General features: G+C 39.9%; 1 protein-coding gene and 1 long non-coding RNA gene across 10 annotated transcripts in view; one reads left to right on the forward strand and one right to left on the reverse strand.

The window, feature by feature from the left end:
* Positions 1–14,400, forward strand: part of OXR1 (oxidation resistance 1) — a 286,476-nt gene that overhangs the window by 186,967 nt on the left and 85,109 nt on the right. The window lies entirely within an intron of this gene.
* The window catches only part of LOC110364761 (uncharacterized), a 40,109-nt gene that overhangs the window by 19,011 nt on the left and 6,698 nt on the right, over positions 1–14,400 (reverse strand). For both annotated transcript variants that reach the window (XR_002423743.2, XR_010470714.1), the window contains 2 exons: positions 8,377–10,390; positions 580–746 (listed from right to left, as the gene is read on the reverse strand). This is a non-coding gene — a long non-coding RNA (uncharacterized LOC110364761). The remainder of the gene's footprint in view (positions 1–579; positions 747–8,376; positions 10,391–14,400) is intronic.

The raw sequence follows: 14,400 nt of genomic DNA on the forward strand, positions 1-14,400 counted from the left end.
ACCACCTCCAGAAATATGGGACTTATTTCACTTTACTCTCTGTTTGTTTTATAGCCCATATGCCATACCTAATAGGAACGTCACACCAAATGAAATACTACTGTCCAAGTCCCTCTGGATGGCATCTTGTCCCTCAAGTGAATCGACTGCACCACTCAGCTTGGTGTTACCTACAAACTTGCTGAGGGTCCACTCATTCCAACTGTCTATGTTGTTAATGAAGATATTAAATAGTATTGGTCCCAGTATGGACCCCTGACAGACACTACTCGTTATTGGTTTCCATTTGGTCATTGAGCCATTGACTATAATTCCTTGGACATGGCCGTCCAGCCAGTTCCTCATCCACTTAACAGTCCATCTGTCAAACCTGTATGTCTCCAGTTTAGCAGCAAGAATATTATGAGGGACTGTAAATAATTCACTTCATCAACATAACTTCATTAGTTGGCACCTTTTAGGAGGTTTTGAGACAAAAAAAAATTCATGTGAAACTTAGGGGGCTGTATGATTTTTCTCAACCACGTAAGCATAGACTTTCCCCTGTAATATGGCCGGAACTTCTTTCAAGCTTCTAACCTGGCTTGTGTGATTCTCACCCTTCCCAGCTGGATGGGGACATCAGCTGTGTGCTGTCTGGGTCTTGATGTGACAGAAATCTTCTCAAAAGACACCTCAGCACAGCTGCTGGCCACTGTTTTCCTTAGGGCTTGTGTACTGGGGCTCTTCTCTTTGTCAGTCCATTTCTGAGGAGATAAAAGAACAGCTTTTCTGAAGGCTAAAATACATGTTCAGCATTTTCAAAGAGAGCAACTTTCCATCCAATAAAGAAAAAAACATTTTTTTCATTAAAAAAAAATCTTCTGGCAGGTCTGTTCCAAAGGGAGAGCTGCATGCAGGAGCTCTTGGAAATATAAAATTTTGGACAGTTCCTCCCAAGGGGTTCCTTATTTCTAGTTCCCATGTGGCTGCAACGAAAGATTCCCAGATGTGGAAATGACTCAGGGGAAAAAGTCTAGAATGTCCAGAATGCTTTGCACTTTTCCAGTTCTTCTTTCACAGAAATGATCATATATGTTTATGGATACTGGAGATATTTCTGTTTATTTATCCAGTGTAGGAAACAATTCTTTTGCAAATATAATAGGCCCAGGCAGGATCTCTCAGCAAAGCATATTTTAATAACGGTTTTGCAAGACCGGGTGTTCTACCTAAAGGCAGGCACACCTAATAGGGCAAAAAGTCCCTGCTTATATCTCCCCAAAATCCCGGCCACAATTTCCCTCCCCTGTTCCCCATTGGTTGGGTACTTGAGGGTTTACAGACTATCCCGACGCACACAATACCCTTCCCCTTATCAGTCTGTTTAAGATATGGATTCCTGGTACTTTGGCTACACTTCCCCCTAAATTAACTTATCAATACGGGTGTCAGTACATATTCCGGGAAGAGACTGTGTATTACATTAAGAATTCATAGTCCGATGTCTCTCGGTCCTTCCCCCCATGCCAGTGTCAGTCACCAGGTCCCCAGTTATGTAAAAAGAACAGTTCTTCATTAAATGTTCCTTAGATCCAGGCAACCTTTTCCAATCCAGTCCTGCCCTCCAAGGGTCCCGTGGCAGAGCTGTGCTGCCTGTAGGCTGAAGAGTTGCCCTGGAGAAGGTGCTGCGGTCAGTTTAAGTTTGATGACAAAAGACAAAATAAAAATTGAGGATGATCCTTGGCTAAATATAACTGAGTTTTCACAGCTGACACTGAGAAAAGCCCAAGCCATGGGATGACGTGCAGCTTTGCTAAGTTATGTTATGTACTGAGTCATGTACAAGCACTTGGGTGTTTCTTTTCAGGTTGTGCCATTGTTGTTTTTACATGTGGCATCAGTTTCTCCTAACCCATGTGGATGAAGGCTGTGAGTCCCTCACAGAGTTCAGCTCATCACAGCACCAGCGCAGGATTTCCATGAGAGGAATGGGGAGCACTGAAATGTTCATGCTTCCTCAGCAGGAAAATAATAGCCTGGTGCCAAGGGCCAGGTCGGGGGCCTTTCTTTTTTTCAGAGAGAAAAGCTGAAAAAAACCAGCTCAGTTTCTATGTTCTGCTGGATCTTCACCTGCTATTAACAGGTGCTGGTGGAAGGTGTGAGGAGGATGTCCCCCCACCACATTGTGTTTCCTACGTTGAAATTAGAGTTGTGTTTTCCAGCACAGTTTGGCTGCTGCAGAAGAAAGGTAGCAGAAGGAACTGCTGTCATCAAAGAGTGTGCAGAAGACATCATTTCTGCTCTGAAGTATTTTTAAAATCTAAAATCTCATAAATTAAGATGCTGCACAATTGCACCATATCGTGTTTCATGACTGCTGAGATTTTGTCTACTCTGTTTTTCCTTGTCTCTTTATTATTCTCACTTATCATTCTCTCATTCCAGTAGGCATGTACTGTATCACAGCAGTGCCTGAAGAACTGTTTATACAATGTGAGCAAAAACCCAGTATAAGGAATATGTAGCCTTAAAAGTAAATCAGAAAACAGAGAGGGAAAAATAATTTTCTGGGTGCTCAGATGAGGCAGAATACATGCCTGTGGTCACAGAGGGGGAGTCACAGGTTGGATTTAGAGCTTCAGTGAAGTATGAAGAATCACACTTTTTAGGCTTCCTGCAGTAGGTGATGTTATTTGTGAAGAGACCCTGACCTGCCTGTTACCCCCTGCATGTCACCTTCCCCTGCCCGGGAGGTTCCATCAGAAACAGGAGTGGGGGAGAGAATGCAGTGCTGTCTGGGAATCCTTCATTTGCACTGAGAAAAAACTTGCAAGAGAGCAAAAAGAATTGCGTGGACATGCTTCCTCCCTTCTCTTCCAGTAACTGTGCCCGTGCCTCCACTACCAGCTCACGGGTTTATATATGAGATGTGTGGTATTGTAAAATTTCATGGATAATGAGGGAACTCTAATGCTAGAAGCATAGACTGCTAGGGATAGTAGTCTTTTTACTAGTTCTACTCTATTTCCTTAAAACTCTCCTCTGATATTTGTGATTTCAATGCTGTGTGGATTTTCAGATACTGAATTTTCATGCCTCAAAGACTTGTTATAGTCTTCATCTTTTTGCTTGGTCATTGCTGTATTTTCCTCCTTCTGTATAAATAGAAGTTTGCGAGCTGTGGGTAGGAATCTGTCATGGAAAGAAATGCCCTGGAAATAAAGTAGCTAACTGTACTTTTTATGCCTTTCAAGGACATAGTTTCCTATGTGCCAGAGGAACCAGTGAGTAAACAAAAAAGAATAAACAAAAAGTAAGACCTCCTGCACTCCAGACTATGACAAAGATAAATATGAACCTAAGGCACATCCTGTGGCCTCAATACTTGCCAAAACAACCAGTACAACCAGTCACTTCTATGACCGCATACTGGTATTACTGGCTTGCAGAATCCCCATTAATAAAGAGGTTTGCATAGGAACCAGTAGCAAGGTACAATTTTGAACAGATATCTATTGAAAAAGTCTTTTAAACAAAGTTTCACAAAATGTACTATATCTAGACTTGTACTTTTCCACTGTCAAAACACTACATTTCAAAACTCTGCAGAATGCCCTCAGGGAGACACATATTTCTGTATACGGTAGGGAGGCAAGAAAAGGTGTGTCTGGCATGAACAAATCTTTGTCAAATTCTTCTACTGCATGCTGGGTTTGCGCTGAAAACAATTAACAAGAAGAGAATGTTCCCCTTTCACTTTTCTCTTGATCAACCCTCTTCTGCCCAGGGCACTAGCCAGTTTATTAATGCTTGAAAATAAGATTTTGTAGTGGAATAAGAGAAGCAAAGTGCAGGACTTGCAGTAAATAGCACCATAGGGGTTCTGCTGTAAAACGTTACGGATCTTCACTCATTTCTTTCCAAACATCTTGCTCTGTGCTCTTCAAACAACCTCTCTCTTGACCCAAAACCAAAGCTGAGTTAAGAGTGTGACCCAAGAAGCCAGAAGAGATTGACCCAGAGCATCTTTTTCATTTTTGACCGTGCCCATTCACTAGATTCACATGCCTTGGAGTTAAGCCCTCACACTAGTGCCATCTCAGATCAAGTAATTCTGCACTGGAGGAGTGTGCCAGCATGAGACTGACTTTCAGAGAAGCTTCAAGGTTCTGATTTGTAAAGCTAAGGCCAGAGATTGTACCTTCTTGGAGGTCAGCAATGCAAGATTTGTTTCTGTATATATAAAGAATTCATTCACAGTAATGATACTGTGTCCTTTCTTTGGCAAATCATGTCATGATACTGTGTCCTTTCTTCAGAAAATTGTATCAGATTTGGTAGATATCTGCTTCTTCACTTGTAAATTTTGTCCTGCAGAACACTAGCCACAGGCTGTAATGGAAGGTATGACCTTAAATGTTTGTGCTCTTTGTCAAACGTTTTTAACAGTAAAAAATAAGGTCAGAGAACTGCATTTCTTGTGAGCACAACAGTTCTTAGCTTCTTCCTCGCCCCAGCATCCTCACTGAATGATTGAATACACAGTCCTTCGTATTAAAAGTGATCAAGTGAGGCCAAGTGTTTAAGAAAAGCAGCCTTTAAAGATGCTGTTTGATACTGAGCTAATACACACTTTGGTGTCTCCTCAAAGCAGCTTCAGGCACTTTATGTGTATCTGTATCATCAGCTCTATAAAACAATTACTATTAGCTCAGACAGTGGTTATGTGGGAAAAGAGTGTTCTCATCAACATGGATATCAAAGATAAGTGAGCGGGAAAAATGAAGCCTTGTAACTCAGAAAAACAGCTGTACAATGTTAGTGGCAGGTGACATCATGTCTCCATGAGAAAACGGGTGAGTCAGGCAGTTTAATACTGTTTTCTGGTAAAGCTGTTTTAATTGATAGCCATATTTTGAAAGGAAAAATTTGTTCTTTTGGGATTGTTTGTACACTTTCTGGTATACATAACATTACTGGTTATGTAAATACTAAGATTTCCAAGTAGGCAGTCAGCAATTTGGTTTTTGTCATACGTGAAAACACTTCGCCATGTAGAGTTTTCTGCTGACTCCTTGCTGTGATTGTCAGTTATTAGAGAAATCCAATGTTCTCTCCCCAGCCCTGCAAGAGCTCAGCCACAACTTGCGTAAAGCCCTCACTTCACTGAGTGCACCATACTTTTGTTACAGAACCAGCCCACTGAACATCAGAAAACTTTTATGTAAGTGAAACCATGAAACAGGAAAAAAAAAGGCTTCTAAAGAATGCAAATTATTAAAGTACCACAGAATCAATCACATGCTACTTTGCTGTAAGTAATGAAGTAACTCACAAGATCATTCAATTGCTAACTAATGGAAGGAGAATTTCTTGCACTTAATGATAACTGTTTGCTGAAATTCACTTCTTTCTTTCCCCTCCTAAAAACATTATTCCTACCTGTAGCAGGGAGTAAATGTAAAGAGCAGTATCTCAGGTAATTTTGGGTGTGTTTGAGTGTCTATCTGTATGAAAGAAAGGAAGGAAGGAAAAGCATCTGAAAACAAACTGGAGATCATCCCTATGGATCTATTTGTGCTTCACCTTAGGCCTATATTTAGATTTTCTTTAAGTCTGAGTTCTGGAAAACAAAAGGCAAAGACCGTACAAACAAAGCACCTTAAACCACTGGAAATTAGTCTGAAGATCACAGAATCACAGAATGTTAGGGATTGGAAGGGACCTCGAAAGATTATCTAGTCCAATCCCCCTGCTGGAGCAGGAACACCTAGATGAGGTTACACAGGAATGTGTCCAGGCAGGTTTTGAATGTCTCCAGAGAAGGAGACTCCACAACCCCCCTGGGCAGCCTGTTCCAGTGTCTGTCACCCTCACTGAGGAGAAGTTTCTTCTCAAATTTAAGTGGAACCTTTTGTGTTCCAGTTTGTACCCATTACCCCTTGTCCTATCATTGGCTGTCACCGAGAAGAGCCTGGCTCCATCCTCGTGACGCTCATTCTTTATATATCTGTACACATTAATGAGGTCACCTCTCAGTCTCCTCTTCTCCAAGCTAAAGAGACCCAGCTCCCTCAGCCTTTCCTCATAAGGGAGATCCTGATATTACAGAAGTCTAAGTCCCTGCATTATATATGTAGATGACAATAACATATTTTTGTGAAGTGTCTTTTGCCTCATGGCAGGGCTGGCTGGCCAGCGTTGTTACACTTTCATTGCCTCAGAACTTCTGTGAGATTCTGTTGGACACAAAGTCTAAAAAAGGGTTAGAAGAGCCGTTCTTTAAAGGGCAGTGACAGATAATGTAGTGGTACTAACATCTGCTTATATGAACGTTTTTGTCAAGAAAAAGGGAAAATTATTTTTTTGGGGTGGAAAGGCCAGTATTGCTTTGCAATAAAACAAAACGTAGCTGCCTACTTTTTAATATTTACAAGAATTTTTACCCTCAAGATGCCTTTGTGAAATGCAAGAGACATGGCAGACCACAAAATTGAGCAAGATTTTCCTATCTGCAATATGCCATGGCAATCTGCCCGCTAAGGTCAAATTACCTCTTTCAAAAGACTTGTGTGATTGTGCAAGCTGCACTCAATTTCTGTTCCTAATTCTTTTTCTCTAAGGTAGTAATGCCGATAATTGAAGAAATATCTTGCTATCCAAAGAAATGGAAAAGCACTTAAACAGTCAAAACACTGCTTGTGGGTATCAAACGTGTAACAAATTGTGTTCCCCAGCACAGAATATTGTATAGGCCAGGGGTGTCAAACTCATTTTCACCAAGGACCACATCAGCCTCGCCGTTGCCTTCAAAGGGCCGACTGTACAAAGGTAGGAGTAGTTGCATTTATACAGTCCTAAAAATTACATTCAGTCTTCTGAAGGCAACCACAAGGCTGATGTGGCCCCAGTGAAAATCAGTTTGACACTCTTGGACTAGGCGAGCCACCCAGCGATGCTGGCTTGTTGATCGAGACACCATTGTCCTGAGTCAGCCCAGTTTACAAAGTGGAAAGACAGCTTCCACATCCAGAGCATTTTGGTCATAGTGTGTCATGGGGAGCACTTAGTTATGGTAAACGCAGATCATTACATTGCTCCTGAAGTCCCTATTTATATTGCCACTAGAAGCTTACTCCCCTCTGCTATTTCATTCAGTAAAAATGTTTTGTATGCATCTGCCAAACCACTCATCAGGGCCCTGCAGCACCTGCATGCTCGTTTTGCAGGTTTACATGCAGTCCAGGTAGGAGGGGTGGGGAATGTTTATGGTACCAGCAAGTCCTTGTGTCATCCAGTCTGAATAACATTGGAAAGTGAATGCTATAGCTCGTGCTCTCTGATGTCATCACGCCTATTACAAGTAATATTAAATGCTAAGTCTGTTGAGAAATAGTGAATTGTAATCTGCTTTCCACAACTGCTCAACATTTTTGATCGCAGAAGTAAACACCGCATGCATAAAAGCATATAAAGCACACGTTATAAAGTGAGACTTTTTGCTATCTTATTTTCTACCTGCTGGCTTTGAAATGTGAAGACAAAACACTGGTCTTCACCGAAGTTAAGGAAAGACCAGCAGTATATAGTGTCAAACTTACCATACATCTCATTTGAAAGAATAGTGGTTTTCTATGACTTATAAAACAAAATACATCTGATACTAAAAGAGTAATAGCTTGAAATGAAATATTTAATGACAGAGGTGGTGTTGAGTTTGATGTCCTAATGCAGAAAATGCTAAATACAAATTACATAGTAAAAAGCCTGGAAGCTTTATGGTACTGAGGCTAAAAGGATTTTTGAGAGGAGCATACCTTAATTTAGGACTGAACATTACATATAAATTGAAAATGTGCATCATTATGAAAACAAGTGCTGTTAACACGTTAAGGCTTCTGACAGTTGAATTTCATAAAAACAGAGAAAATACAGTTCCCTTAAAAAATACAACCAAAGTCAAACAGTCAAATAAGGCAGCATATACAGAACAGAATAAACATGTATCAATAGAACATTCTTAATCCAGAGGATATGGGAAACACAGAGGATACTAAGGATCTAAATTATTTGTAGGTGAGTGGATGTTATGCATCTGCTAAATGCACCTGCAATGTCTGTATTCACCTTTGAAGCAAAATCATTTCATCAGAAAGGATTTTGGCAGCAGGAAGGCAGGATGACTTCAGTTTGTAGGAATCTGTTTAGATTATGAATTGTTTGGGCCACTGGTTTGCTTTACATCTGTGTATTTTAAAGAGCTGAGTACAATCTCAATGCCAAACAAATCCAAATTCTCTGCCTCTTTTCACTTTTCCTATAGGTGTTGAAAACACGAGTCAGAATAATGATGGCATTTATTAAAATACTTTATTCACTCTGATAATTCAATACCTGATTCCTGTGGTCTCCTGTAGGATCGGCAAGGGCTGGTTCAGGGCTGCCGCTCCAGTTGCTCTACGCTGATGAGCTGTCAGAAAGATGCTCTAAAAAACCAGCCAGCACTCTCCCATACTGTCCCATCAGCAACAAATGCATCAAGAGAGAAAATGTAGCAGCAATAAGAGAGGTAAAGTAAAATGTAGCCTGCTACCAGTTGGTAGATACAGGTGGTAGTGGAACCAAACCGACAGAAAGAAAACCACAGTTCCTAGGCAATTTCTCAAGGTGCTGAGCAATCAGAACACCAGAGTGCTGGAAGATAAGTCACACGTGATCGTAGTTGTTTGGCACAGTCCTCAGATTCCTCTCAGTTTGGACATGGAACACAATTTTGGGGGGATAAAATGGTGGTCATTCTCATAGTCTCTGTGCTTGGCCGAGGAAAGCCAAGTAACAGCTCCTTGTGCTTTGTGCTGTGCATCAACACTAAGAATACCTTCCCCGAACTGCATTACAAAATTATTTTAGCTCAATCTTGTACATTTTGGAAGTAGGAATTTTGCAGGTTACTAGAGGACTGACAGAGTTGTAAGACATTGGCAAGCAAATCTTAGGTATTGCTGCTGCTGGCTTTTGGTAAAGTATCATATACTGTTTGGTAAGTCAGACATGAGTAGATCATTACACTTGGTGATAGACTGTTTCCAGGCTCATTTTTAAAAAAGATTAAATATGCATACTGGGTTACAGGCTTTTTTCAGTAACACTCTCTTCTGTAGGCCACCTAATCTCTCAATTGTAACAGTTCCTCTGTTCCTGACAATAACTTAGCATGACAGTAAAATATTATTTTGGATTACAAAAGTTTTAAAATATGATCTCTCTTCCTAAAAGCCCAGAATTCTGGAGACTCACTTTGACTTTTGGAAACCAAAGAATCACTTATCTTCTGCCTGCACATGGAAGGCCAGTGCTGTGAAACTCCTTTGCCAGCTATTTGTATTCCAGAGTGTGGAGCAGCATCTGTGGAGCTGGGGCCCGGGCAGGCTCCTCTCCCCGGCTGCCGGCCGGCCGGCCTGGCAGGGCCGCTGTGCCCACACAGAGCGGGGTTTGTTGTGCCACATCTAAAGCTGCTGCAGAGTCTGTTCTCTGCCCTTTCAGAGTCACAGTGTTTCTCAGGACAGTCTACAGCCGCTGCAATGTGCCCAGGATTTGGCAAAATCTGGTGCTTGTCTTTCAGTTCTTTCTCTTTGCCACATTTGCTTTCCTTTGTAGAGCACAACTTCACAGCCCTTAATGCTTAGACATTTGAGAATTTCCTGACAGTCCATTTGGATTATATTTCATATCAGCTTCTGTCTGCTGTTCCTACACTTTATGTTTAAGAATTCTCTTTAAATGGAGTTATCAACACTGGCAGATTGTGAGATTTCTGATTTTCTGGATAAGGTAATTGAGGTGGAGAAGCCACACCTACTTCTGTTCACTTCAGGAGGTTAAAACAGGGAGAAGAATGAAGGTAAAGTAATAGCTTTTCTCCCTTTGTGCTTGAGGCCCTGTAGCGATTGAGGTGTCTCGTATCTCTCTGAGCCCCCAAACCTGTTCTTCTGAGCTTCCTCAGTCTGTAGAGGTCACCCCCTTCACACTGCAAATGACCCACGGAGAGAACTTGTGGAGGACTTTTGGTTCCAGAGCAAGGGGACTGAGGCAGAGTCATGGCAAGTTCTCACATCAGAATGGCCAGGCGGATGAGGTAAAGGTGATGTTTTGCTGACGCCCAGCTTGTTGTCCTACTTCCCACAGTGGCCAGCAGCAGCTGGTAATTAGGGAAAGAATCCAGAAGAGGACAAGTATGGCCAGATGCTTTGCTGGTATTTCCTCTGAGCTTTTGGCAGTCTGTGGCACTGGGGCATCCAGAAACTGGAGTTTGTATCTGCATTCTTGTGCTTAATGGGTCTTGATGGACTTTCTATGAATGTTTCTAATTACTTTCTGGACCATTTGTAGTTTTGGCATATACGACATCCTGTGGTAATGAATTCTGTGATTCAGTTATGTTGTGTAACATCTAAGTAATTTCATTAGGTGCCACTAGTACTCTTATCATGAGAAACAGTGAATAGCTTTTCTCTGATCTATTTTCTACTTACAGACAGTGGATTTTTTTCTCTGCTTTCCTAGAGAGAAGCAGCTTGACACCTTTGTTGCTCTTCTCAGTACATTTCATCTTTATTTGAGACAGGGTGACCAGCAGTACAATTGATATTCGTGAAAATAATTTACAGAGTAGTGTAACTATATTTTTCTAATAATTCATATTTATTTTGCCTTTCAGATGTCTGTTAACAGACATTTTCATATATCTCTTTACTGGATGGTAATGGCTTATTTAAAGCTCATCACCATGTGTATGTGTAAACATAGTTAGGCACTCAGAGGAAAACTTGTCTTTACTCTGCATTTATCAACAGTAAATTTCTTCTGCTATTTGTTGGTTTTTTTAATCTGTATTAAGAAATAATTTTTATATTTTTTTCAGTAGATTGGAGTTTCCCACACAATTTTGTATCATCAGCAGGCTCTATCACCTTCTTGTTCTCCCCTTTTAATGTAATAATCCAGTAAGCTGAAAAGCATGGATCTCTGTTGGGATGCACTGATAATCTTTCTTCCTTTTGTGAAATCTGACCTCTCACTAACTGTTCTTTAAAGGATATCGAATGATGAGCCCTCTCATCCTACAACAGCTTAATTTCCTTGGTGAGGGACTTTGTAAAAAGCTTTCTGAAAAATATAAGTACACTGCTATCAACTGGTTATGCTTATTGACTCCTTCAAAAGAAAACTACAGGTTTTCAAATGAAGATTTAAAAATTTTATTGATACTTTGCTATTTTACTTATCCAGATGCCTTCTAATTCTGTTATTACAATTTAATCTCTTCATGAAGTCTTGAGTAACACCAGATGTCCTTTACTAACACAGAGTCCATCAAAGCTTTCTGTGCAAAAAAGTTAAAGTTACTGGGGATCTAAAACAAGTCTAAAATATTAAAGTTTTGTTTTTTTTTTTTTTTTCAGAATTGCTTTCAGGCTCCTAATAAAGATGATATTTAATTATAGCACTTAAGAATCTGTCAGAACTGCTGAAGTTCAAAATGAACAGCTGTAATTTTGGTGCTTGAGGAGAGAGATGAGAAGGACCACAACAGTATATTTAATACTCCATATTTAAAAACCGAGTCTTTATAATGAACCACTATTGTGGTGGGTTACTAATAAAAATAAAGCAATTGCATTTTATGCAGAGTTAGGGCCCTGTGCCACTGGAGCCTTGAGCTATGAGCCATACTCAATGCAGGACCTCAACATCAGATTAGCATCATTATTCAAATATCTGAATTTTTCCTTTCAGATTTAATAAGAAAACAGATCAAGACTCGACAGTAGTTTTTCATCCCTTCTATTCTCAGCATCACCTTTGTATTCACTGAGGTTTGTTGACTTCACTAAGGCCATGGCTAAAGCAGTATGCTCTATATATTTCCAACCTGGAACTAGTATAGTTCATTAACATTAGGACCTATAGTTGGGAGAAATAAGCTTTTGATTTCTGCAGAACACAGTAACCTGTTTCCTGGATGGGAAGCATGTCACTAGTGCTTCACACTTAAGCACTGTCAGCTACATCTCTTACCAATTCCCAGTCTCGATCTTGAGGCACTGGAGTAAAAAAATCTTAGCAGATAACCATTAATTACCTGTCAAAACAACTGAGTTTCTTTGCGATTTTCTGCACAATTAATATACACAATATTTCATCCTCAGATGAAATACGAGGAAGACAGTGAGATATGGCATTAGTCATTCTAAATGAAGCCTACAGAAGAGCCTATCTAAACAAATAGAAGGAAATTAATCAGATGCAAATCGGATCCGCAAAGCCGTGGGTGTGCATAGGTTCTCAATGGTGTGTACAGCATTGCAGCTAAATGCGGCTGAATGCAAGACAGAGAAATACCGCAAAACTCTGACAGTAATCAAGACAAGATACTAAAATGTGAGAGAGAGATGAGAGTTAAGCTGCTGATTCTTCGGTGGAAATCTAATATGTATAGGATACAGTTTCTTAATTCAGAGATAATACAGTAATGGACAGCCTTCAAATGATTGAGCTAGCTAGAAGTAATGTATTTGATTTTGGAGGATAAACTGTACTAATTACCCCCAAAAGGACAGAGTGAGTAACTATCCACAGGTCTTTTACATGATATTATGGGAGCACATGAATCAGGGAAATGCTTGTGATGTGGTGCCAGTGGGGGAGGGAAGGAGAGACCAGATGTTCCTTAAGAAGCAAGATTTGACAAGAAAGAAAAAGCAGAACTTCCTTTCAGTAAGATCAACATACTCCTTGGTTTTCATTAAAAAGAAAATTTCAGGAATGTCCTGCACAGATTTAGATGGCTCAGGAAAAGGTATGTACAAAAGGCTTTCATACGCTTTGCTTATGAAAAACAACTACAAAAAACAGGTAGAAAAGAATGGAACAGAATTTTTAACTAATCATCTGTAATCCCAGAGCGCACTGTCTAAGCAGGAGCAATTAAAACAGAAAATCAATAATTGTTACTACAAGAACAAAATTGCAACCAGAGGGATCAGCTGTTGGCATTAGCCTTATTGTGGCTCCTGATAAACTGATTATTTTTGACCCCTTTATCTAAAAAATATCACTGTACTTCAGATGGCGTTCCTACTTAGAACTGGCATTATGTAGCTGCTCATCAGCTGTTCCTGAGTCTGCTTTTTCAGATGTCTGAGAAGAATCATTTTGTTCAGATCCATTAAAAGGATCTTTGTATCTTAGATATCTTCATGTCTAAAGGCTGTAACTAAAACTCATCACCTATAACTAAAAGCCATGATGTTTTCTGAATCGGAAACTGATCTGGTGCCAAATGAATGTTACGGGAGCATGTGACAAGCAGTCGAGTATGTCTTAAGACAGAACCTGTTCATTATATAGAATCACTTCAGTGGTTATTAATGCAAACTTTTCCCCCAAGAGAGGACTATGGCTTTCTAATGTCTGTGGATCTGGCTATAAATATGAGGAATACAGCTGGTCATGAGGTGGCAAGATACTAATCACAAAGCAGGTGGTTTTTGTGTTAATGATCTGAATCAATGCTTTGATTTAAAATGTCAGGTGTGTTATGATTGCTTAGTCTTCAGAAATGCTGGAAACAGAACTGAACTTTAACAACTCTGTCCTCCATGAGGTACACTCTATTTTATTATGAGCCCATCCAACAATGTAAAAACGTCTTTTGTGAATTAGAATCTATTGTTTCTGAACAAGTATCAGCCAATGTCCTTACAAGGATATAGTACACTAGCAACATGATAAGCATTTAATGAGTGTTAAGAGTAGTTACAGATATACTGCAAAAAGAAAAACAAAAATAATTAAGACTGTCTGCCTAAGATTCAAATACCTGATGAATAATCAATTTTCTGATCACCTTTCATAAGCAATTATTTATCATTTGCATAATTTAAGGCTCTGTGGAGGATGGGATTAGCTAGTAAATAATAGAGAGTCATCAATTATACTCTCAGTGTTTCCACATTCAGTTTCAAAACACATGATGAAGGAACAAAATGTCAATGAGATGATGACATGAAGACAGGGATACATCTGTATCTACTGAAAATTAACGTTGTTCAGCTAATATTATACCTAGTGAGCATCCTTAACCTGCACGGGTGTTTGTATATGTATGCACATGCATGCATATTCCTCAGGGTCCAAATTCCCTGAACAGGACAGAATGTTCTGTTTATAATAAGCCACTATGGACCAAATAAGTATAAATTGAAGACCTGGAGGTCATTTCATGTTTATATGATAAGGCTGTATATAGAGCTGTGTAACTGCAGTTGAAACTGAAGTTCTGCTGTAAACATAGACAAGTCCCAGTATGATATGCATTTGTCCTCAAGGCCATATTTGAAAACATCTGTGTCGATA

This window comes from Columba livia, chromosome 2 (genome assembly GCF_036013475.1).
Source record: "Columba livia isolate bColLiv1 breed racing homer chromosome 2, bColLiv1.pat.W.v2, whole genome shotgun sequence".
NCBI classification, from domain to species: domain Eukaryota; kingdom Metazoa; phylum Chordata; class Aves; order Columbiformes; family Columbidae; genus Columba; species Columba livia.